Source organism: Anomaloglossus baeobatrachus, chromosome 6 (assembly GCF_048569485.1).
Source record: "Anomaloglossus baeobatrachus isolate aAnoBae1 chromosome 6, aAnoBae1.hap1, whole genome shotgun sequence".
Taxonomy (NCBI): domain Eukaryota; kingdom Metazoa; phylum Chordata; class Amphibia; order Anura; family Aromobatidae; genus Anomaloglossus; species Anomaloglossus baeobatrachus.
Window position 1 is genome coordinate 416,536,377 of NC_134358.1, and position 26,693 is coordinate 416,563,069.

The window sequence follows — 26,693 nt, forward strand, 5'->3', positions numbered from 1 at the left end:
TGTTTCATCCCCCAAGCTGCGCACCCCCCATCGTGTTTCATCCCCCATGCTGCGCACCCCCCATCGTGCTCCATCCCCCATGCTGCGCACCCCCCATCGTGCTCCATCCCCCATGCTGCACACCCCCCATCGTGCTCCATCCCCCATGCTGTGCACCCCCATCGTGCTGCATCCCCCATGCTGCGCACCCCCTATTGTACTGAATCCCCCATACTGCGCACCCCCATTGTGCTCCATCCCCCATGCTGCGCACCCCCCATCGTGCTCCATCCGACATGCTGCGCACCCCCCATCATGCTCCATCCTCCATGCTGCACACCCCCCATCGTGCTCCATCCCCCATGCTGCACACCCCTCATCATGCTCCATCCCTCATGCTGCGCACCCCTCATCGTGCTCCATCCCCCATGCTGCGCACCCCTCATCATGCTCCATCCCCCATGCTGCGCACCTCCCATCGTGTTCCATCCCCCATGCTGTGCACCCTTGATCATGCTTCATCCCCCATGCTGCGCACCCCCCATCGTGCTCCATTTCCCATGCTGCGCACCCCCCATCGTGCTCCATCCCCCATGCTGTGCATCCCCTATCGTGCTCCATCCCCCATGCTGCGCACCCCCTATCGTGCTCCATCCCCCATGCTGTGCACCCCCCCATCGTGCTCCATCCGACATGCTGCGCACCCCCCATCGTGCTCCATCCGACATGCTGCGCACCCCCCATCGTGCTCCATCCGACATGCTGCGCACCCCCATCGTGCTCCATCCGACATGCTGCGCACCCCCTATCGTGCTCCATCTGACATGCTGCGCACCCCCCATCGTGCTCTATCTGACATGCTGCACACCCCCCATCGTGCTCCATCCGACATGCTGCGCACCCCCCATTGTGCTCCATCCTACATGCTGCGCACCCCCCATCGTGCTCCATATCCCATGCTGCGCACCTCCCATCGTGTTCCATCCCCCATGCTACGCACCCCCCATCGTGCTCCATCCCCCATGCTGCACACCCCCCATCGTGCTCCATCCCCCATGCTGCGCACCCCCCCATCGTGCTCCATCCCCCATGCTGCGCACCCCCCATCATGCTCCATGCCCCATGCTGCGCACCCCCCATTGTGCTCCATCCGACATGCTACGCACCCCCCATCATGCTCCATCCTCCATGCTGCGCACCCCCCATCGTGCTCCATCCACCATGCTGCACACCCCCCATCGCGCTCTATCCGACATGCTGCGCACCCCCCATCGTGCTCTATCCGACATGCTGCGCACCCCCCCATCGTGCTCCATCTGACATGCTGCGCACCCCCCATCGTGCTCCATCCGACATGCTGCGCACCCCCCATCGTGCTCCATCCAACATGCTGCGCACCCCCCATCGTGCTTCATCCGATATGCTGCGCACCCCCCATCGTGCTCCATCCCCCATGCTGCACACCCCCCATTGTGCGCCATTCCCCTTGCTGTGCACCCCCCATTGTGCTCCATCCTCCATGCTGTGCACCCCCATCGTGCTCCATCTCCCATGCTGCGCACCCCCCATCGTGCTCTATCTCCCATGCTGCGCACCTACCATTGTGCTCCATCCTCCATGCTGCACACCCCCCATCGTGCTCCATCCTCCATGCTGCACACCCCCCATCGTGCTCCATCCTCCATGCTGCACCCCCCCCATCGTGCTCCATCCCCCATGCTGGGGCCGCCGGGGGCGGGTCCGAGCGTGGCAACGTGTGCCGGGGCGGGGCTGAGCGGGCGAGGCATCAGCGTATGCCGGCTCCCTGCACATGTGTACCGGGAGCCGGTGTACGCTGGTAACCATGATACACATCAGGTAACTAAGGGAAGCGCTTCCTATAGTTACGCGATGTGTATCATGGTTACCAGCATACATCGGCTCCGTCACAATCCCAGCATCGCAAGGTTATATCCACCGGGGGCGGGGCCGAGTTTGCCAACGTGTGGCGGGGGCGAGCGGGCGAGGCGTCAGCGTATGCCGGCTCCCTGCACATGTATACCGGGAGCTGGTGTACGCTGGAGCGGGCGATGCGTGCGGAGGGCCGGGGCGAGCGTCTAATCCATGCGGGGGGCGGGGCCAGGCCGAGGCGAGTGGCCAATCCGTGGGGGGGGCGGGGCCAGGCCGAGCCCAGCGGCCAATCCGACAGTTGTCACTGTAATGACACTGTTACGGTGACACAATGTCACGGTGACACAATTTTGGAGCAAGTCAGACAGACAAACAGACAGAATAAGGCAATTATATATATAGATGTTAGAATGCTGTATTTAAGAGCTCAGTGGTGGTGACAAGTTATAGGCCGAAAAAGTGGTGACATGTTCCCTTTAAAAGAACTGAGAGTCCTCAGTGGTTGATACCTTTTAATGGTTGAACAGAGCATTCCCCAGGATGTGCTATGTAAATCATGCTGTCAGAAATTGACAGATGAATTTAAAAGGTTAAAAGCAGCAGGTAGGGCTCAGGTCTCCACCTACTGCTGTTACCATGGAAGTAGATGCTGGTTGTGTATCACAGCCAGTGAATGCCGTAATGAAAACAGCTTAGTTGTTAAGCTTGCAACAAAGAAGGGGACACACAGATGTACCAGTATGTCATATGGCGGTTAAAGGTTAATGATGCATTACAAAGTTTCCCATCTTTGCTTTTAATATTGATTTATAGAACAATAAAAATTGATGTCTGATACTATACAAGAACACTATATGGGCCTTGTGCTGTGGAATAACTCATCATGATACACAATTCCACTTGCTTTGTGGGTAAGAGTGGGTCACTTTACATGTTGGGCCCATGAGGACCATGCGGCTGCACAGGTTGCACCAATCATCTGTGAAGTCTATGTGACCTGACAATCTAATGTAAACGTACACTTTTTGGCTAGGATTAATATTCCTTCATAGTTTCTTACTTCGTTTCAATTTCATAGTTTCAATTCGTAGGATGAGAAATGAGTGTAAAATGCTTCAGAGTATTGGAGACCATCAAAGAAGGATGCAGGTCTCCTAGGTCAAGAAAATAATATGTCTAACATTCAATACTTATGTAAGAAGAGTCTGAGGATGCTAAGCAGTCTAGGCAATAATTTTTGGCTTAAATACCGTATTTTTTGCATAATAAGATGCACTTTTCCTCCCAAAAATGTGAGAGGAAAATGAGGGGTGCATCTTAAAATCCCTATGTAGGTTAGAAGGGTCACAGGAGGCAGGGCAATGCTGTGCGCTGTGCTGCTCTGTGCGGCTCTTCGCGGCAGGGCTCTGTGCAGCGGGCGGCAAGGCATGAGCCATTCTGACGATGTCGGGATTAAGGGATTCAAATAATGGCACCCAGAGTCGGTGTGTGCGCAGATGGAGTTCTCGGCTCAAGCTCTCATCTGCGCATGCACCGATTTCGGCCGCCATTTCTTTGAAGCCTGCAGCACCTACTTCTTCAGAATTACCAGTTCCTCACCTCCCACAGCAAACACCAGCACAGAGCAGCGCCGGCTGGCCCAGCACAGAGCAGCACCGGCTGGCCCAGAACAGCGCCACAGCTCACAGTGAGTATCTGGGCCTCTCTCTGCATCGCTGTACTCCAGCACCGCCCCTCCACCTGTGACCCCCACTCCACCATTGCTGTCTCCCTCCATCCGGTAAGAAACAACCGGATTATAAAATGGACCCCATATTTTTTTTTACCTTTTTTTATCTCTAAATTTGGGATGCATCTTATAATCCGGTGCGTCTTATAAAATGAAAAATACGGCAATCAGCACTAGTGAATTTTTTGTGAATGGTCTTCATAAAGTACCTTTTCTTTGTTTGCTAGGAGTAACATAACCATGTTGTCATCAATAGTTTTAGTTAATCAGACCCCTTTTGCAACTGCTGGTAGTATTTTTGCTGGAATTGCCACCATCCCCAAATAACACAATCTAAAATAGTCCTGGGAATAATCTCTAACTGGTGACTGGGCGGCCCTGGGTTTAATGATGTGACGTCTATAACTTTCTGAACCTTAGGTTCATGTGGTGTGTGGTCTAGGTGCAATCAATGGCCACCAGGAAGCATAATTATTGTTTGCTTTATCATTATGAAAATGCTGGAATACATATTTAATACTATTATGAAAGTGACAAAGCAGATAAAGCATGACATTTTTATGAAATGAAAAAGATTTCAAGACATACAAAGTGCTATTTTACCATCAACAAAATTATGTGTGGTCATTGTTCAACACGTTTGGGCATCAAATTACGCCTTCAGTAGCACATCGCCTTGCCTTTTATGTAGGATCTGACAGCTGTTGAAAACTAAGAAAAGAACAGATTAGAAACGAATTTAGAAATATAAGGCTTTCTATATATGTGTACAGTTGTCAATTATTTTCAAAGCCTATAATACAAAATGCAATTCTACAATAAAGCATCGAAAACCCAATTATTTTCTGTATGACAAAAACTTCAGTAAGAAGATATAAGATATATACAGGATGCCTGAAATACAAAGTACAAAGTAGTGAACCCTTCTTTCTGGATTATTAAAAGGCAGATTTAGCTGCTATAAAGTCTGTTTTACAGACATCACATCTCTGCATAAGAATGTAGGGCTATGGCAATTTCTTACCTGATAAAGTTCTAATTTAGTTAAATATTTTGTATTAGTTTAGACAGTGGTTGTTATAAGACCCTTTCATTGTATGTGAAAAGTTTCCATGGCCTCAGCATCATTCACTTGGGGGGCAAAATACATAATAATGTATTTTGCAAATTAGAAAAATGGATTGGCACTAATAAACCCAGTATCTGCACCCTTGTAGTATATTATTTATAGGTACATCTTGTCTGTAATTAATTTCCAATCAAAAACTAATTTAATTGTCTCATATTCAATGTTAAATTTCTTTTTAGGTCATGCAAAAGTGTAACAATTTTGTCAATTTTGAAGCATTTTGCTGTTTATTTCCATTAATAGAAATTAACATAGTGTTATAAAAGGAAGAGAAGGACATCCAAAGTGAATTTATAAATATGACAACAGATCCTGGAGTTTGTGATAAGCCAGAGGCAGCCATTATAAGGCATGTATTATTGCGGTCAGACTCTCCTCTGTATATGTACAAGTGATGGGAAGTTGATAACCCTGCTGGGAGTGAAAGCAATCAGCATTTTCCATGCTCGCCTATTAATCACAGACCAATTTCTTTACACAGCGAGCTGAAAGAATTCTTTGGAGATAGGACATATTGTATTTTGTCACTGTTATGTCACTGCATCTAAATCTGGAGAAATGTAAACAGTTGTAAACTTGTAAACCAAATGGTTTGAAGTATGACTTGTCAGGAAAAGTCAAACATTTTTAAAAAGTGCTCAAATGGTATACTGTAGTTTGAACTGTAAATTTTGGTTAGAAGAGAACACTTTTGTTTCAATTCCCAACCCCTGCTGAAAATAAATACTGCCACAGACAATCCATAATGTCTACTATTTTGTAAATCGATAATAACAGGGTATGTACCATGGGACTGGCACATAGCAAATATAGCGGCAACATTCACAATGGGGAGAAAACTATTAAAACTAGAAAAAAAACTTTAAAAACTGGAAACTACAAGCTGTTGTAGTGCCAGCATCCCTGCTCTGCTCACTCTCCCCTCTGGAGGGACGCTTACTCACTTACTGCCGCATCTGGCCTGCACGCCCTACCTGGCTTCCCCCCTGTCCTCCACTTGGGTCTCCTCTGCTTCCCCCTCCCGGGACCTGTGCATGCCACACAGGTCCTCCGGAAGTGCTCCTATGGCATGCATGTGCAGTGCTACCCTTCTCTTAAAGGGCCAGTGTGCCATTCCTGGACGTGCCTCTCAGCCTATTGCTGAGAGGCACTGGGCACTTAATGCACTCTCCCACTAGGGAGGTGCTTGGGCAATTTTGTTAGTTAGCTAGTTCCCTAGCTAGCTAGTTGTCAGGTACCCTTGGTAAGGAACAAGGAGAAAAAAAAGGGTATACCAACACGGGATCACCACAGCATTAAATAATTAAGAAATTAATTTTATTGAATCATTTTGTAGCCAAAAACACGAGACACATGTCTCCACACTGGGAATATCACACTTAGAAAATAAACACACAGTGACGCAGGATAAAAACACTTAAAAAGCCATAGGCGTAAAAAACATGTCTGCCAGGAACCAATAATATATGATAATCAATAAATATGACAAGGACACTCCAATAAATATTGCACAAGGCCCGTTCCTAGGATTCAAACATCTGGCATGATAAAATTTGTGCGATAGAATACACAGGTGAGCATAGATGGTAACGTGTAATAGGTTATTATAGAGAAACACTTGAGACTGTTAAAAATGCAATATATGCAAATCAGTGGACAGACCATAAGTTGCACGGATACAAAGAATCTCTGATAATGTACGTAATATAATGTAGATCGTATCTCAGTATGCCAGGAACCCCTTTGGTCGCTCCTCCACCATCTACCTTCCACCTGCCTCTAACTTTGGCATTAGTACCAATGTGCACCATGATCGCTGGGTTTTCCCCAGACCCACCCAGCAATCTGTATATCCGATTCGCAATATGCCGAACCTGAGCACCCGGCAGACAACACACTGTTCGGCATTCACGGTCTCGGCAACAGATGATCCTGTCTGTCTGCCTAATTACAGAGTCCCCTACCACCAACATCTGTCTGGCCTTTGCTGCACTCCTATTTCCCTCCTTCCTACAGCAGTCATTTTCTTGGTTGCTAGGAGCAATGTCCTGCTGTAGTGATCCTGGTCCTGGGCCTACATTCCTAATATCAGTCAAACAGGCATATTTACTAGGTTGTGTGAGATCGTGGCTAGGCTCCCTGACACTTTTTCCCCTACCTCTTCTTCTAACGGTTACCCAGCAACCTACCTCTGGGTCCTGACCTTCCCCATCTCCACCCTCCTCCATGGCACTGACCCCAGCCAGGGAAAGCTCATTGAGCTCTAAACCACTCTCCAGGTTTGCAATGCTTCTGAGTGTTGCAAGCTGCTTATTTAGATTACTTACCTGGGCTTCCAAATATGCAACATACTTGCATTGAGTGCAGACATTTTCACCCTCGAATGGCTGTTCAAGGGGTGATTGGGGAATGTTTGTTGTGACACCACCTGTGGTATGTGGCCAGGGAATAGCCGCCGCAGCAGAATTCCTCGCCGGGGCAGGTGTTATGTAGCTGGGATGGTGTAGTTCCCCACAGGCGGAGCGGGCACCAAGTTGATGATGAGAGTGAAAATGGCGGTCGGCGCCTAAGTGCGGGGCGGTGATGCCGATAAAGACAAACCGACACAGTCTCTGTGGGTTCAAGGTGTCTTTACTCACAACTTCAGTTGCCAGTCCAGTGGTACTGGTCACTGCTGTGATGGGCTCAAGTCAATCCCAGATCTGTGGGAGGTTAGAACCGGTGCGGTAGTCTGTGGGCCCTTCCTTGCTGCACTTTGTAGTGCGGGTCCCTGTGGCTTTAAGCACTTAGAGTCCCTTCCATACTAGGTTGAGTACTGTTGCCTATGCCAGTAGCGTGGATCTCCTTGAGTCTTACCATGATCTAGGTCCTGGAATCCTGGTGCCATTTGTCTCTAGAAACTTGTGTGGTCGGAGAAGCAGAAAACCTCTCCATCCGGCAGAGTCTGGTGATGCAACGTGGAATTGCACCACCCTAGGGTGCTGCACCCTGAACTGCACTGGTCCCAGGGAAACTGACACGGTATCCTCCACAGTGACCGTTAAACTCCTATGTCCCACAGGAGCTACCGGGAAAGACGTCCGCTCACTGCTATTCTTGCTGGAGAACTCACTATAATCCTGTGTGTGTGTGACTCCTAACTCCCCCTGGTGCCTGCCCCTCCCCCCCACCCAGGTCCTAAGCTAGTGGATTGGGGCACCATTTGGGATAATATCCTGTAAATTCCACACTGTAGGCGATCCCTTTGGTACCCTACCCTAGCTCAGTCCCCAGTGGGGAAAAGGGCAATGGTGTCTCCGCAGCTTCCTTGTTTTGCATATTTCCCAGGGGGCATTGCTCTAGAATCACTGCGTTGAGAAAACACGTGATGGTGCTCCGCGGTGCTGGATGTTGATCTCCCTAAGGTCAACCATCTTTACCTATATAGTCTTCTACTAGGCATTGCTCCCACTAGCCAGTTTCCTACTCCACACTGATGAGGGGCAAATACCCTGAAACAGCTGTCTGTGGATGGATACCTTGTTTTGGCATAGGTGGCTTTCTTGACTGGAGACTGCCCTTCCTGTGGTTTTTCCTTCCCGGTGAAAGACCTGGCTAGTTACCTGCCAGCTTTGAGAAACATGTGATGGTATCTCCGCGGCTTCCTTGTTTTGCATATTTCCCAGGGGGCATTGGTCTAGAATCACTGCGTTGAGAAAACACGTGATGGTGCTCCGTGGTGCTGGATGTTGATCTCCCTAAGGTCAACCATCCTTACCTATCCAGTTGTGATGACATCCTGTACATGCCACACTGTAGGTGTGGCGCCCCTGACCTGGTCAAGCACCACTGAGTACTGCACCCAGGCTGGGTGAGGGAAAACAGGCAATCCTGATGGCTGGAATAGGGTGTGGACACACAGACACATAGTGATTAGGTCTCATACACATCCTAGAGGGGACCTCTGGACATACCCAGGAGGGGGCGTGGCCTCCACATCTCAGCTAGTGGTGGGTGGAGAAGCTCGTTGCTAGGTTGCAGTGGCAGGCACAGTAGTGAACCAGTCTGAAGTGAGGAAGCGCAGTGTGCAGTCGCAGAAGGAGGACGTGCGCGGTGTCACTAATCAGACCCTGCACTTGTGGTGGTTGTCAGTGGGGGAGTTCGGTTGCCACACAGTCAGCCTGAAAGGCACCTCAGGAAGAAGTGGGGTGACTGAGTATGGGGACTCCTGGTAGACCAGGCCCGCATGGGGAAACAGGTCCCTAGAGCAGCAATCCAGTGAATCGGTCTGCTAAACCTGCTGGTGAGGGTGCTGGACGTGCCTCACCAACCAACACAGAGTCCGCAGCATCAGGCACATATGGGAGCCCATAAGTGAGATAGGATAAGAAGCCATCTTTACTTGGTCCACGCTGCCAGCAAACGGGCCAGAAAGGGGAGAAAGGCAGTTGCGACTTCCCTGGCTGATTTCCGCAGTACTCCAAGTCAGGGGTCATCTGAAACAAGAAGGGGTAGGAAGGCGAGTTGACAGTCACCCCTGGACCAGCCTGAAGAATACCTGGTTCTCCCTGCAGTCTACCTCACAGTGAACACCTGAACGTGAGTAAAAACCCTGAAAAACATTTCTGGACTGTGTGTTAGTTCTTCTGTGACCTGTGGTACTACGCACTTACACTTGAGCCCCTGGGGCCAGCCTTACTCTCAGGAGGCTACACCATCTAACTGCAATTACCATCAGCCCCAGACGCTCGCTAAACTGCAGTGGCGGTCCCCTATCACCCTGACCGCAAAACCGAGAGTGGCGTCATGACTCCTATTAAAGTTAACCTGACATACCTGTGTCCAGAAGATTTCCAGCACGTGAAGACCCTGCGGCGTCCCTGGAGGTGGAGAGAAGTCCCTGAGGTCCCGGAGGCAATTGCTGCAGGTAAGGGGCTTCACATAGGTGACCCCTTTGGTACCCAACCCTAGCCCAGTTCCCAGTGGGGAAAAGGGCAACCCTTGTGTGTAGGGGCGGAGATGAGCGGGACATAAACATCCCGCCCACCTCCTTCCTTCCGCATTGCTGGCCGGGTACGATGAACGACCTGACGTTCAATCCATGAGGAATGAACAACTTGTGTGCGATGAACGTTTTACCGTTCATTCGCAATCGCACGGAGCTGTTACACACTACAATGTACCTTACGATGCCGGATGTGCGTCACTTATGACGTGACCCCGCCGATACATCGTAAGATATATTGTAGTGTGTAAAACGGGCTTAAAGCGGGCTTTACACACTACGATATATCTTACGATATGTCGTCAGGGTCACGTCGTAAGTGACGCACATCCGGCATCGTTTGACATATCAAGGCGTGTGACAGCTACGAGCGAGTGTGAACGAGCAAAAATACTCACCTCATCGTTGCTCGTTGACACATCGCTCATTTTCTAAATATCGAACGTCCTTCTGCGCGCCGGTTGTTCATTGTTCCCGAGGCAGCACACATCGCTCCGTGTGACACACCAGGAACGATGAACTGCAGCTTACCTGCGGCCACCGGCAATGCGGAAGAAAGGAGGTGGGCGGGATGTTTACGTCCCGCTCATCTCCGCCCCTCCGCGTCTATTGGCATGTGGCTGTGTGACGTCGCTGTGACACCGAACGTCCCTCCCCCTTCAGGAAGTGGATGTTCGCCGCCCACAGCAAGGTCGTTCAGGAGGTAAGTACGTGTGACGGGGGGGGGTTATTTATTTGTGCGACACGGGCAACAAATTGCCCGTGCCGCAAAAATGATAGGGGCGGGTGCGATCACTCACGCGATTGCACATGAAATTGACGCGTGTACAGCAGCCTTAATAGAAGCATAGGCTGATGCTTCTTCTATCCCTCTGTGTTAATGATCAAGTAAAAGCGATATCCTAACAGCAGTGCCTGTGTGCCTCTTGTTTGCTGCCTCTTCTGAGTCGCCTGTGTGCCTGCTTCTTCGCTGCTGTGTCTCCTGCAGTCACACAGTGACGTTGAGGAGGGTACATAATGGTGTAATCACCACTGCTCTCTTCTCTTGCAGGCAGACAGTGTTCTGGCTACTGGTTTAAATTACCTAAATGCCGGACGACAGAAGTTTTTCATATGGTGCACTGTGCGCGATCAGATCAACCAGTTACATGAGGATTCTAGGCAGGAGGGGCAGACAGAGGGGCATCTCCAGCAGCAGGAGGTGCATGGCACAAATCAAGAGGGCGTTAACAGCAGCAAGAGAGACCATGGCGGCTGCTTCTCACTGCAGTGCGGGACACGTAGCTCATAGCCAGGACAAAATTGGGACTGTCCCGCTGTATCTGGGACTGTTGGGAGCCACATATATGCGTTACCATGGTGTATTAGGTTCACAAGTATCTGCAACCAGATTTATTCTCTACAGTAGGAAGATCACAGTGCTGCAATAACAAAATAAACCTTCATCTCTTTGGCCATATAATAAAGAAATACACCGTCCATTCACTAACTGATTCTTAATGGGGCTTTACACGCAATGACATTGCTAACGAAATGTTGTTGGGGGTCACGGAATTTGTGACGCACATCCGGCCTCGTTAGCGATGTCGTTGCATGTGACACGTACGAACGACCACTAATGATCAAAAATACTCACCTAATCGTTGATCGTTGACACACCGTTCAAATCCCAAATGTCGGTCATGGTGCTGGACGCAGGTTGTTCGTTGTTCCTGACGCAGCACACATCGCTACGTGTGACACCCCAGGAACGACGAACAACACCGTACCTTCGTCCTCCAGCAATGAGGTGGGTATGACTTTCCTGCAGCTGCTCTCTGCCCCTCCATTTCACTTGGACGGCTGCCGTGTGACGTCTCTGTGACACCGCACGAACCACCCCCTTAGAAAAGAGGCAGTTTGCCGGCCTCAGCGACGTCGTTATGCAGGTAATTATGTGTGACAGGTACTAGCGATATTGTGCGCCACGGGCAGCGATTTGCCCGTGACGCACACACGACGGGGGTGGCTGCTTTCACGAGCGACATCGCTAGCAATGTCGTTGCGTTAAAAGCAGCCTTTAGCCTAGTGTCCAGCAACTCAAAAATCATTGTCCATACCATGCCCCGTAATGATTATAATGTTCCTTCATTGGCTAATAGTCCCTGCTCTCAAGGCTGGGAGCATTGTGAAAAAAAAGAACAAATAACTTTTATCTGATGTGTCATCTCAGCTGAGTCTTTTTACTGGAGTAAGCTCAGATATACATTGTGTCTACAGGAATGGGGTAAAGGCGCCTCCATATTACTTGTAGAATAACACATGATAAATTATTATTATTTAGAAGTGCAATTTCCAGTTGCAGTAAGGTAATAACCTTCAATATCAAGTACATTCATCAACCCTTTAACTTAAAGATTTGTATCTTTTCCCCTTTGTGACCAGTCTATCAATTTATTCCAACTACCGTAAAAAAAGGAAACTGATTTACAAAGGCATATGTTTCAAAAGAACATTACGGAGCTGGGCTGTTAAATTACAGAACATATTTACATTGACAACTTGTTTTTTTAGCCATTGAATATAAATAACTGCACTGCTTAGCCTCGGCCTTGTGTCAGCATGGTGCGTCTCTGAAGAATTTCCTTTTTGCACCTCTTATAAATACTCTGCCTGATATACTTCCTAAATGTAATAGTGTCTGTAAGCCATGGTTGAGGCATTTGCCAATAATATATAGAGGCAGCTTATGTTCTGCATTTATTAGACCTATTTGTGAATAATATGTCATGTTATAGAAGTTTTTTGCTATAACTGACAAGATTTTTCACTCTGGAGTGAATTATTTTCTTCTTACATAAATTCATGGGTGTAATTTAGTTTTCATGGAGTTGTAAGTAAGATATTGCCTCTTCCTTCTGACTCATAATAGCTATAAATATTAGATTACTCTGTATCTATCAAAAAGGCAATATTTACTCTCTTCTTGTGCTTTCTAGATGACCATGCACCAAAACCACTCTGAGACTACATATATTCTATGTCCCTTGTCTACTTCTTTTCGGTATTTCCTTCTTAAGCAGAATGTGAACCCTGTCCCTTACCTACTTGCCTTCCAGAAGGCTTGGTGCTGTAATCAAACTAATCATAGAAGAAGCAGTATATAAAAATATATACTATGTACTGTATGTATAAACTAAATAGCTTAAAAATAATACATTATACAGGTATTGGGCTACTGCAGAAGATAGCATTACATTTTACATGGTACAGCTCCAAGTACTGGTAGCTATAACGCTCGCTGGTGTTGGGGTGAGCAGTTGTAGGAGTGGACTGTAAGGGGGTGCAGGGCTCAGCCCACCCCAGACCTTCAAACCAGCAATATACTGTATGTTGTTCTGGTATAGTGTGTATTATTGGTAAACGGCCACTAGGTGGCCACAGTGTGTAAGCTGTTTCCCTGGTACTCCCGGGCTCCTGTTGGGACCCCTAAGCTTCTCATCCTCCCCTTCAGCCTCATTGCTCACGGCAAAAGCAAAATCACAATTCAAACGGCAATACAATTACGTTCTTTGCAAAATACTTGAATAAAAAACATTCTTTAACATCACACTTTTCATAAAGCATTTTTTTTTTTAAAAAGTCCAGCTGCTGCCGTGACCCATAGAGTCAACCCGGCAACACTTCATGCCTTTGGCTCTGTAAGAGCCCGATTCCTTAGGGGCTTGCACCCGAGAGTCCATCCACTTGAGCATTAAAACAATAACATAGACACATTCACAGGAGGCTCAGGTGCATTGAGTCCACTTCTCCTGGGCACAGTCCTTAAAACGTTGCAAACAGGTACAGTGACCGCAAAAAAAACGGAAAAATTAACCGCAACCGAAATGGGCAGAGTAACGTATGCGGGCTATCACAGTTCTCAGAGCTTCTTCACCAGGAGGACCCGGCGGGTCCATGAGTCCACGGTCCCTGGACACAGGACCCGACTAGCTCTTTGGTTCCCCCCCACCTCCCTCCTTCACACTTAGCAGCACCCTCACTTGCCCAGTATTGCACGGCGGGCAGAGTCACAGTTCATTGGGCACAGGATATGTTGCAGGCAAGGGCCGCTGCCTCTTCTGGGGCTGCTCAGATCCGGGTTCGCTGCTGCGGCTCGAGTGGTGACCGGACCCGGGCTCGCACAGCCGTCAGTCCTCACAACCGTTGGAAGGGGTTATTTACAGGGGATTGATATGTCGGTGACGTCATCCGTGGGTTGCGGTGAAAGATGGTGACACTTCCACTGCCTGGTGATGGGACACCCGGGGCTGATGGAGAGGGGCAGCAAGATGGGATCCCCTCCACGGGTAGGGGAGGCATAGTCCCGGGGCCCTGGTACACGGGAGTAATGGCTGCTGGAGGTGGCGTGCCGGGTTCTACTGGGGGTCAATAATGTACTCACTGTTCAAAGAATCACACACAAGTCCAGTGGTAAACCAAGTTGCCAGTGACCGGTCGCCTTTGGCGGGTGTATTCAAGTCCCACACCCGGGTGTAGCAAACAGGGGTCCCTTCCTCCTGCACTCAGTGTCTGTGTCTTCTGTGAGACAACTCCGCATGGAAAGGGGAAGTCCACTCCCAGTACTGTGTATGTTTGGGAGCTGTGGTCCGCGAAATCTGACCCTTGGGTTTTTCTGTGGGTTCTGACGGACACACTATCCCCCGCATTGGGCTTCCGTTTCTCTCTGTTGGCTTTGTTGTAGCTGTTCTGTTTTGTCAGAAGTCAGCTTATGGGATCACCAGTGAGGTCCTGTTGACGTAGGCCTCTTTGCCTACGTCAATATCGTGCGCTCGGAGAAAAGACCTGCATTCAAGTGAGCATGATCAGTTTTCTGTTTATTCAGCCAAGGTATAGATTATTTATACCATTTACAGATCACTGTGATATTGCAAAAAAGGCTTCTATCTGGAAATTTACAAGTTGATCATATGACCTTTAAGTTTGAGGAAAACAAAAATGTAGATTCATGCATATGAGATAAGAAGAACATTTAACAGACACTAATAATCCTTGAGCTTATTTCTTATTCTGAAGGCTACACAATAACTATGAACTTACACCAGATATACTAATGGAACAATGAGATATTTAAAATGAAGAACTATAGAAACTATTAACCCTTCTATATCAGCTTCTGGAGAACAAGGCCTGAAACCTCATCCTCTGCTGGTTAATTAACAAGGGGCATGCAACTTTCCTCGTCCTAGGGTCCAGGCACCCAGTCTGTGCATGGCCTCCGGACCGGATTCTCGCTGTCGGCACCAGCGGGCTACAACCCTGCCTCAGTCCACTTAAGGTCTCCCACGACCAGATCTCCATCGCCTGTGGCCCTGTTTGCTGTCTGCCACCTAGTTAGGTAGTCCAGGGGCCCCTACCCCTGACTCCACTTCTCTGTCTGCACTTGACTACTGTCAAAACTTGTCTCCACTTCACTCCACTGTCAGACTTCAACTGCTTAACTGTTCTGTTTGTGTTCCTGCCCGTGACACCTCAGGACCCCTAGGTGGGCATTCTCATCTGTATGATCCCGCCTACGGGTGTGTCCCTATTGTCATGAGGGGGTGGCTAGGTTTTAATGACCGTGTGTTGTACCTGGGTGTGGGTTTTCTGTGGGATCAAGGAGGGTGGACTACTTTTGTGACTACCTAGTTTTGCCAGGGCGTCACAGATACAGGGACACAGTCTATATGTTGCAGATGACAGTCCATAAGACTTAAAGTGTCAGTCCCAATATTACAGCAGGGGGGGGCGCAACATGCATAACAGAACTGGGAGGGGAAAAAAAATAAAACATCTTCAGCCGCATCACTGACCCAAAGAAAACTTAAAGAGAACACAGGGCCTCCTGGCCTCTCACCCTCAAGGACGCGGAGCAGTCCCTTAGCACTTTAAACAGTGGGAGGGAAACAACACAGACTTCAGCCATTGTTAGGCATACTCACAGCAGTCATCGGCTAGAGCCCTCAGTAACGCAGAACAATTCCTCTTCTCCAGGTGCAACAGTCACAACAAGGGCTTAGAGGTACTTTACACGCTGCGACATCGCTAGCCGATTGCGATAGTCCCCGCCCCCATCGCAGATGCGATCTCTTGTGATAGCTGCCGTAGCGAACATTATCGCTACAGCAGCTTCACATGCACTTACCTGCCCTGCGACGTCGCTCTGGCCGGTGACCTGACTCCTTCCTAAGGGGGCGAGTCGTGCGGCGTCACAGCGACGTCCCATGGCAGGCGGCCAATAGAAGCAGAGGGGCGGAGATGAGCGGGACATAAACATCCCACCCACCTCCTTTCTTCCTCATTGCAGGCGAGATGCAGGTAAGGAGATGTTCTTCGCTCCTGCGGCTTCATACACAGCGATGTGTGCTGCCGCAGGAACGAGGAACAACATCGTACCTGTCGCTGCAGCGAAATTATGGAAATGACCAACACTACACATATCACCAATTTTCGTCGCTTTTGCGATCGTTTATCGGTGCATCTAGGCTTTACACGTTGCGACATCGTTACCGGCGCCGGATGTGCGTCACTTTCTATTTGACCCCGACGAGATCGCAGTAGTGATGTCGCAACGTGCAAAGTACCCCTTAGTGTCGCTGACTCCAGCTTTACACTGTGCTTTACACTACAACCGCTCTCACATACATCTTGGTTGTCAGTAGCTCCGGTCCCAGATCCAAACTTGCCAGGGGACCTCCAACTCCATCAGGCCTCCTGGCTGCAGCGCCACTTCTTGCAGCTGCAGTCACTTTTTCCAGGCCACACTCACGGATGGGATGGCAGCCGCTGCCCTTTCTTTCCAACCATGTTTCTCCATAAGCCAACCCATTCTCTCTCGACGATACACCAACAATGATGCCAGCCCAGTCTCCCAAGGGAGTCCTCTTCTTCTTGGCCGCGCCTTTCAGGTTGGGGCCTCTTCTAGCTGCTGCACCTATTTATTTCGAGCCTTCACCCGCTGCACCTCTTTGTACAGAAATGGGTGAGGATGCCTCCTCAGCCACACCCTTCGGGGCTGCACAACTTTCTCTGTTCCAGCCAGGGGCTGACCACATTTTTTTGCACCACAGCGCTGCGGAGACACCCACGATGAGCCTGCTTCTTCTTCCACACTGCAGTGGCTATTTTAGTTCTCATGTTAGATGGGTGGCGGGATGCTACGGCAGTTATGGCAGATGCTGCCTTCCCTGGGTCCCATCTGTGCACTGCCACCGCCTCTCCAATGCAGGGGAAGGGTTGCCGGGACTTGTGGTACCGGGCACTCCATTTATGGCCAGAGGCCAGGACTGTTTCTTGTTTCTTCTGGGCCACTTCCCAGCTGCCACCTGCAGCAGGCCCCAGTGTCCCCAAACACCACACACAGACTCAGGTCTTCTTTAAAACTAACAAATGCTTTTTACTGTTAATATTTCACCAGTGGTGGGCACATTGCTTTTTAGTTACAAGGGATATCATGTCCTTCGGACATACGCTCCGGCTTTCCTCCTTGGTCATTGTCATTAGCGACCGGAGCCACTGTTAACTTGTACATTTTCCCTGGTACTTGGACTCCTGTTGGGAACCCTAAGCTACTCATCCTCCCCTTCAGCCTCATTGCTCACAGTAAAATCAGCAGTCTTTCCGGTCAGTCAGATCCCACTCTTCTCTCAAGAGCCCACTGACTTTCCGCTGACTGAGGGGGTTCGTTCAGTATCCACCAGGGAATGGCCACCACCCGGACCCCACTACATGTCCAGCACACGGATTCGACCCATAAGATCAAATTAAAGTTATTGGGGTTTTCCTCCACTACGCCTTTCACAGACGCAGTCTGTTCCTCTCCCTCAGGGACTCTCCTCACTAACTGACTTACTAACCGCTCTTTTTCAAACTAAGCTCCTCCCATTTACCAACTCCCTCTAGCCCGGGAGTACCAGGGAATCAGCTTACACATTGTGGCCACCTAGTGGCCATTTAACAATAACACTACCAACACACTATACCAGAACAACATACAGTATATTGCTGGTTTGCAGGTCTGGGTGGGCTGAGCCCTGCACCCTCTTACAGGACTACAAGGGGTATCCTGGCTTTCCCTGAGATGGGAGAGGCTTAAATAAGTGACCACCAGGGTAGATATCAGGTGTCACTTTCAGGGCAATGTCCAGGACTGTGGCACCTGACCCCCAGGCTATGGAACGCAGAGACAAACATAGGTGCAGTTGGGTTCAGTCTCTAGTGCAGGTGGGTGTAGGCGCAATGGCTGAGGCAGACAGGACAGCTGGAGCAGACATGGGCATAACAGGGTCAGATGTTTATGGGAAGGTGGACACAGGTACTTGTGTGACACCCTGGACTAGCCAGGTAGTCACAGGTAGGCCCTTGCACAAACACCCTTCCCCTAATAAGGTAACAGCAGCCAACTTAAAAACCCTTGTCACCTCTCTAGGTGTTCAATGGTCACACCAGGGGGCGGAGCCAGGCGGTTGGCCATGCCCACTGAGGAGTCCAGAGGGCCTGAGACAGGAAACAGTCAATCAAGGTCAGCAGTTGAGTTTAGTCTAGAGTGTGTGGTGGAGTTCAAGTTCAAGTACAGCAGGCCTGAGGCGTCAGGTCTGCAGCGGCAACACTGACCGGTGCCGGGGTCGTAGCCCTATTACTGCGGCAAGGAGGCAGACGGTGGTTGCCACCTGCAGGAGCCAGGAAGATGACTGGTGGAACTGTAATGGACCGGGACAGGGTAGTGGCCCGCCGGTACCGAACCGGGGAACCAACTGCAAACCGGAGCAGCAGGAGGGGTACTCAGACCCAGAACGATGTCCAGAAGCCACTGGACCACGTCGAATTTACTGATTGAGGTCTGGACCTTAGGTCCTTTCCCGTCCCAAGACCCGAAAGACGGCAACAGCCCACCAAGGGGGATAGAAAGCCACCACACAGGCAGAGAGATCCCACGGGCCAGCGCCTGCGGGCAAACGGGTTCCCCGACACATAAAGCCGGGGATTTTGACTACCGTTGCTGAAGCATAGGCAGTCAAGTTCTACAAAAAGAGGTGCAGGAGAAAGGCGGGAACCACCAACCTGGTGGGGGACCAGACGCAGCCGGCTGAGGGCACCGACCACCATCCTTTTTGGTTTACCAGAGACTCCGGTGTATTTGTCAAAGTGAGTACAACAGTGCCCTTGTGCTGCGCACTGCACCACACTGCACTAACACGCCCGCACCTCATAACCACTGGGCCTCGGGACCATCACCCCCTGCCCACGGAGGGGTCAACACCAGGCTGCGCAACACCATCCCCAGGAGCCTAGTTAACGGCAGCGGTGGTGTCCGCACTCACCACAACTCGTGGGTGGTGTCACAAACTTACATCCCTAAACACCACGGCCTCAGCCGTGAACCTCCCCCACCAAAATCCCCTCACGTAGCGCCAGCCTCCCTTCAGAGCGATGTGACCCCCGGGTCCGGAGGCGCTCGAGCCACCCACCGAACGAGCCCAGATCTGAGCGGCTCGGCTGCGACCGAGCGCAGGGCGGTACACTAGCAATAAAACAGAAGCATGGGACCTGACACGTAGCTAGCTAAACTGACTAACTAAAGATGTTAGTCTGAGCAATAGGCTGAAAGGCACTCCAGGAAATGGCACTGTGCCACCCCCACGACAGCCGATGGGCTGCTCGGACCCGGATCCGCAGTGGCTCGAGGGGTCTCTGGATCCGAGGCAGCGTCGCGCGGCACCCTCGGAAATAAAAGGGGGGATAGTTTGTAGTTTCGGGGTAATGTTTGTGACGCCACACACGGTGTGTGGTAACGTGAGGGACCACCGCTGCCGGTTTGGGGAACCCGGGGACGCTGGTGTGTGGCAGCTTAAGTTGTTAACCCCTCCGTGGGCAGGGGAGTGGAGTCCCGGGGTCCGGTGATGGATGGAGTGGGGAGCCCGTTGGGTGCAAGGGGGATAACGTGTACTCCCACAGTCCAAAGTCACTGACACCAGGTAAACCAAACTCTTGAGCACTCTGTGGTCCTTGGGCGAGCACGTTGGGTCCGTGCCCTCTTTTGGAGTTGCCGATTGACCTGAAGCCTTGTCTCTTGGCACTGTGTGCCCTACGTGGGGATCCCTTAGACTTGAAGCGTTTCGGGTCCCGCTCACCTGGGTGGCTGGCAGGGTGAGCTTGCTCTCATGGTTCACGCTTGGGATTTTCTGGATGGTTGTGGGAAGTCCTATCAGCCTCGTTGCGCTAGTTCCCCGATTCTGGAGTGGGTGGGGAACGGTTCCTGAAGATTCTGTTCCCGTCGGGTGAATTACTGGGCTGCGTGAAGCTACTTCCCAGCCTAGGGTCCGTGTACCACGTCGTGCCCTGGTCCCTGCCCGGTTGTAGCACAAGGCAGCCGGCCCGCTCTCTGTAGCGGCACCGTGCTCCCTGTCACTACTCCCTGTGACCGGGGTTCCAGCTCCTTCTGGCCAGGCCAACGTCTGGCACCTAGGATGGGTACAGGAGCCCAGCTCCACAGCATGACCTCTCACTGTCACTGCTGAACTTCAACTTCTCTTCAACTGCACTGACACTTCTGCCCTCCTTCTACCAGCCCCCCCATCTGGGTTGCCCTATTCCCCTCAGGCTGCCCAATGGGTGTTTGGTGGGTGTGGTGCACAGCGTTCCTCAGGATTTGTGTACACCTATTGGTAGCAACACCAAAGTGACAGGACCCATAACCAAGGAGGAGCGGGTACCATGCAGAAGGGCAGATTGCATGGCACCCTTGTGACGACCTGATAGGCCAGGGTATTACAGCACAATTGTCCTTTAAGAGCAGAGCAGGTGAGTACACCCTAAGCGCATTTCCTGGAGACATGTGTGGTGTGCACTGACCCTGGGAGAAGGAGGCAGAGGAGCAAATAGATGACCGTGGGAGTGTGGGGGAGAATGCCGTCCGGCCACAGTGCTGAGTGAGTCAGCATCCCTACTGGGGAGAGGCAGGGTATGGCAGGGATGCTGGCACTACAGTATCCAATTTAATAACAGATAGCTGATATATGTTACCAGACATTAATAGCAGTTCAAGCTCAATAATGTTGTTCTGCTCATTCAGGCATAAAACAATTGCCAAAGCTATAATTGTTATACAGCTAGTGCTAATAAAATGATTGTTATCTTACTGCAATAACTTTGTATGTAAGGTGTCGATTCGTATTGAATTAATGATGCCCTACAACCTTGTAATTCACTTTTTTTTCTCTATCTCGTTCTGTTTTGGAGATAAAAATTCTAACTCTGTTGTTTTCCACCAGGTGGCGCTATAGGTGGTTTCATTGCGTAGCGCATGGCTACTTTACTATACCTAGACATCACTTCTATGCCTATAGCTGCTGCCGTTCTCAAGTTAATGGCGGTGGACAGGATATGGGTGGACACACTGTATAGAGGACAATATTTGTTGCTTTGTGGGTTAATTATGCCAATGTTTTATGTCTGCCTGCTTTGGAACAATATTTTTTTCAAAATAAATGCTTCGGAATCCCGAGATAGACATTGAGCAACGTGGGGAAGCCGCTTCTAGTCTAAAAAACAAAACAGAGTGTGTTTGTACAGTGCGCTTTGCTGTGTGAATATCTCACAAATCCAACTACAAGCTTTTTAACTGCAACAGCTATACTGTATGTAACAGGAGTGGAAAATTAGGCTTTGTAAGGGGAACTTGGAGAACATGTTCTCTTGGAGCCTTTTTTGAAAAATGTTGTTTTGTGAGGGTACAATTCCAATCTTGGCTGTGATGGTAAAATGTGAAAACAGGGTCAGCAGGGTGTAATGAATTGTGATATCGCCTTAGGTGGAAACTATTTTAGCGCATGTCCTAACACCACTGAGGATTGGTGCACATTTCTCTTTCCGTGTTTCCTACTACTACTACTCGGCTGCATCCACCTCCTCCTCATCTGGTCAGCTTAAAGGCTGCTTTACACGAGTCGATATATTGTGCGATGCATCGTTGGGGTCACGGATTTTGTGACGCACTTCCGTCATTCGTAACGACATCTTCTCATGTGACAGCTCCTTGCGAGTCCAACCGATACCTAATCGTTTGAAATTCGGCCATAGTGTACTCATCGTTTAATTCCATAAAATCGTTCAGTTTAGTCTTCATGAACGACACATTGCAAAGTGTGACACCGTGTAATCGGCCATCCTCATAGTTGTTTGTGACGTCATTAAACGTTCAGGGCGTATTTGTGGTTTTAAATAATCACGCCTAATCTAATCGGATTGGTTGTAGCAGATGCGTTTTGATTGGTTATTACTGTTATAAAATACGGAGCTGTAGTCATGATGTGTCAACATTCAGCCTTAGCGTCATGCACAGTGTTTTATAGTGCATTAGTCCTAATTTTTCTTACGTTTGTTTGTTCGCTGCCAATCGCCCCATTTTGTGACTCCTGAATGGAAAGCATACTTGTTGATGACCTTGGAATCTCTTGATCTCTTGTGAAGTCAAGTAGATCAAAATACCACAGCCGTGGGACATAAAGATCGGCAGTCGCAGCCCCTGAACGTCGTGACTCCTCGACTTTATTGAGTTCCTTTTTATATACAGTGCGTATTCCTTGTATTTTTTTCTTGATAAGATTTACATCCACAGGCTCATTAGGAAAATGTTTTTTATAGATACTAATCAGATCCGCATAAGCTGCTTGTTTGATGCGTTTGTTACTATATTCAGGCGATTTAATTTTCCAAAGACAGGTTAATGTGCGATATTTTTCAATGAAATCACGCAAAAATAATTCGTTTTGATGAGCCGTCATCTGTGAAGGAATATATGAGAACATTTTATTTTACACTGTTATAATAAACATGTAATCTTTTTGTTTTTGTAAACGAAAAAAAACAAAAATTAAGAAAAAAACCAAAACCTTATTATGTTTCAAAAAACATAATACACGATAAAACATACAAAAAAAAAAAATATACATAAGAGACACATTGTGAACGGCTAAATAACACAATAAAAAAACCATAAAAAAACAAAACTAACCCACCTTTTGAAGATAGATACTCTGAAATCGACATAAACCAGACCACAAACAAAAAACAAGACTGATGCTAAGGACACACGAGGCAACAAAGACGGACGCAGAAGAGAAACAATATATATGGGATCTAACCAATCAACCACATTAGCAGAACTGGATTGAGCAGGTCAGAAGAATGAGGGGCACTGCAGCCAAAATTTGAGATGCTGCCACCTGACTGCAGGCCCCCTATGCTAATGCTAGGTGGTTTCTCCCCCTGGAAAGACTCACCAGCTACCCCCGACTCCTGTGGTATGACCTGATCAGATATATGTCACTGCGCTGCCCAGCTTCCGGTCTCTTTGTTCCTGGACCCGGACCTGTTTGGGCGGCCGGTGGCGTATACCCGCTTCGGAAGGCGGTAAGAGAGCTATCAGCAGGGAGGGAGAGTTTTGCCCACGGTGCTTTAGCTGTGAGCGGCTCCCTCCCTGCTGAGGAAAAGGTGACATGTGCCGGCGAGCGGTGTTTTCAGGGAAATACCCGCCCGCCGGTCCGCCTGTGCTCGCCGTCCGTCGCAAATCCCCCATCAGCAGGGAAGGAAGCGTCCTACTCACAGCGCTGTTAGTTGTGAGCGGCTTCCTCCCTGCTGAGGCTCCAGCTAGGTGTGCCGGCGAGCGGCGTTCTGAGTGAACTACCCGCCCGCCGGTCAGCTGGAGCCCGCCCCTCATTTTGAAAAGAGCGCGAAAGCGCTCTTTGCTTATGGTGCTGGCCGCCCGCCGCCCTGCCTCTGCCAGCGGTGGGTGCGAGTGCAGGCTGTGAGCCGGGCGGTCCCTGATGCAGCGCAGGTGGAAGCGCTGCAGCGGAGGAACCGCCGGTTTTTGTGGGAATAACAAACCCCGTGCCCCTGCTCCCTCCACTGCCCTGTCACCGCTGCCCTGTCACAGCCAGTACAGGGGAGCGGGGAGAATGCGGGGGCAGGCTGTGGATGGGCACAGCCTCTGATGCAGCTCGGATTGAAGGTGCTGCATTGGTGTCTGTGCTGACTGCAGAAGTCAGCAGGATCCACCCATCCCCATTGGTATCCCCAGACAAGTTAAAATAAATAAATAAATTATAAAAAATAAATAAATAAATTAGAAATAAAAAATAAATAAATTAAGTAAATAAATTATAAATAAAATAAATAAATAAATAAATTGAATAAATAAATTATAAATAAAAAAAAAAAAAAAGCTGTTAGTCATGAAGGAGCTAGGGGTCATCTGGGTATCCCGGCCAGTGGGGTGAATTACGGGGTTTGGTCAGGCCTCACTTCAACTGTGCAGGGTGGGGGGGGAGGTAAGCTGTGACATGTGCATTGTACAACCCTCACTCACTTGTATAATCCCCTACCTCCCCTTCTGTGGGTAGCGGCTTGGATCGGACTCTGTCCCCCTTCCCCCACCTGGGGATATGCATGGGCGTTGGGGCCCCGGGCGTCATGAGTCACATGTAGATTTAGACCCCCTTTTTCTTCAGACTAACCCCTGGTGGGGTCCCGCGGCGGGATGATGAGCATCAGGGTGTACATTGGCCTGGACAGCGGAGTGCTGTTGGAATTGGGCAGGAACATCCGGAGTCCGGCCGCCCCCTTTTTATTCTGCACATTCTGGCAAGTACCGTTACGTGGGATTGTGGGGTGGAATATGCGCCCTGGGGGGGGGTCACGTGATGTCACCAGGCAACAGGTTTTCCTCCCTATTCAACATTATGTAATTAAGTTATGTTTGACCGACACTATAGGTGTACTGAGGAAATCATACACCCGCCTTAATAGGCGCTATAGTAGCTGCCATTACTACCTCTTGTGGTCGGCAGTCTGATTGCTTTTACTGTAAAGAACCCTTCACATTTAGCTGCGGTAGGAGGAAGTAATGTTCCAGTCCTTTATAGTGACCACACACGATTTATGCAAAAAAAAAAAAAAAATGGAATCTCCTCCTCCATTCCTTGCAATAATCTAGTTGTCTTCTTGAACCGACTAATCTCAGAATGTCCCCCACCGCCTTTTTTGATAAATAAAAAAAAAAGAAAAAAAAAAAAAATTTGAGCAAAACTGGATCCCAGATTTTAGATGTGGCCTGTCAAGTGATTTATAGGAGGGTTACATTATGTGGGCTCACAAGAGATCACCTCTCCTTGGTATACACTCTAACTTAGTGCTGTAGTTAACAAGGCGTAAGCTATGTTCGTCACTGATAACTTTATGGTAATAGCAAAGTGTATTTCTGTGCATTTTCGTGTTTGTTGGAGTTTCAGTTCAACAGACGAAAATGAACAGGTGAGATGCGAAAATTGTCATTTTATGTAAGTGCATAATTATGCCCGCTAATATTTCCTGAGCAATTAGGTCCACATAAATAGCCTCAAAAAAAAAAAATACACAATTTTAGTTTAGGTCTCAGGTGTGCACAACTGACAAGTGCTTTCCCATGTGTTAGTAGACAACAATCATTCTAATACTAGACTATAGAGGGTGTCAAGTAGCTTCATTATTTGAAGCACCTATTATGAATTTAAAAAAAAAAAAAAAAAAATTATGGAAAAGCCCCTCCCTTTGGGTTTGACTTTTGTTTTGGAAGGTTTTGCCGCATGAAAATAGCGTTTATCGGCTTTTACCCATCGTATGGAGGTTTATCTTTCGGCCCCTGCGGTTCCATAGGTATGAACTTCAACTTTGCGGTTAAGGTCATTTCTATTGCTGTCATTGTTTCCAAGGCGCCTTTCCTAGGCTTCCGGTGTAGGACTAAGCGGCAGGATCACGTTACCCGGTATCGGTACATTGGTCCAACCCTAGGTGCGGTAAGATTAAACTTTATTTTCCGCTACATGGAATCAGGCACCTGAAAAGGAGGAACTGATTGTGTAGCTGAATTTTTCGTTAAGCTTCAACGGCTACATTCGCTTCAAGAGCAGTAACGGCTGAACCGATAGGGGGTGTATTTAACAGCAGCAGGTCTGGCTGTTTGGGTTTGTTTTCAACACAACGTTTTTTAAAAAAAAAAAAAAAAATGTGGTATTATCAGTTGGTTACCAAGCCCGGGGGAAAAACCCGTCTAACCACCTGTTTACGACTTTCCTTATCAGTAGTGGGCTGTTTAGGCTTCTCGGTTTTTAGAATGCGCATAAGTTAACGAAAGGTTAAAGTCATACCAGGTATCCAGTTGCCGTGATAGTATTGTTTACTCCCTATTGATTTTCCAATTCCAGGTATCCTCCTTAACTCCGTCCGCTGGCAGGTCCAAAGGTTGTCTGACAGACATGATGGGCCTATAGTAGGGTATGCAGCGAGTGGGGTTTACCAGGCGGGTGAAAAGCATGATGATTTTCAAGCGATCCCTTGCTAATGTATAACCGGCAGTATTTAGTGATTCTACTTCACCAACGGGTAGCATTTTTTCCTGTTGTGAGCAAACTGGTACGGGGTTTTTGCCCTGCAATTCTTCAGTTGCGAAACTGGACCTGCGCGATCAAGGCCTAGTGGGACCCACGGTATTGAATGGGTAGTGGTTTAGCGGCAGGTGGGTGGATGTCAGGAAGCCTAATACTCCTGGCTGTTTGTCGATCTTATAAGGTGCCGGGTCAGGTGGTTACGCCCATTCTGGTTTTGTTCTTAAAGCTTAGTCACACAGGCTGAACAAAGGCCTAGGTCTATCTAGCCAAGCCTGTCTTTCCTCACAGTTTTGGGATCTTTTTCCCCACCTCTGGTTGGTATGCCTAAGGTTAGTGATAGCCCTCAGACGAACAGGGATGACGGTGAGCATCTTTTAACCATGAAGATTTTTTCCCATATTTGGCGGACAATTTCATGGCGGTAAATTGGTGATGGTTGTTATTGTGGGTGCGCTAGTTGCAGTACCTGGGATGTAAACACCCCTCCCTTCCCCCCCAGAACTGGGGTGCTGCTGAAGCTTTGGGGCAAGTGTGTATGAG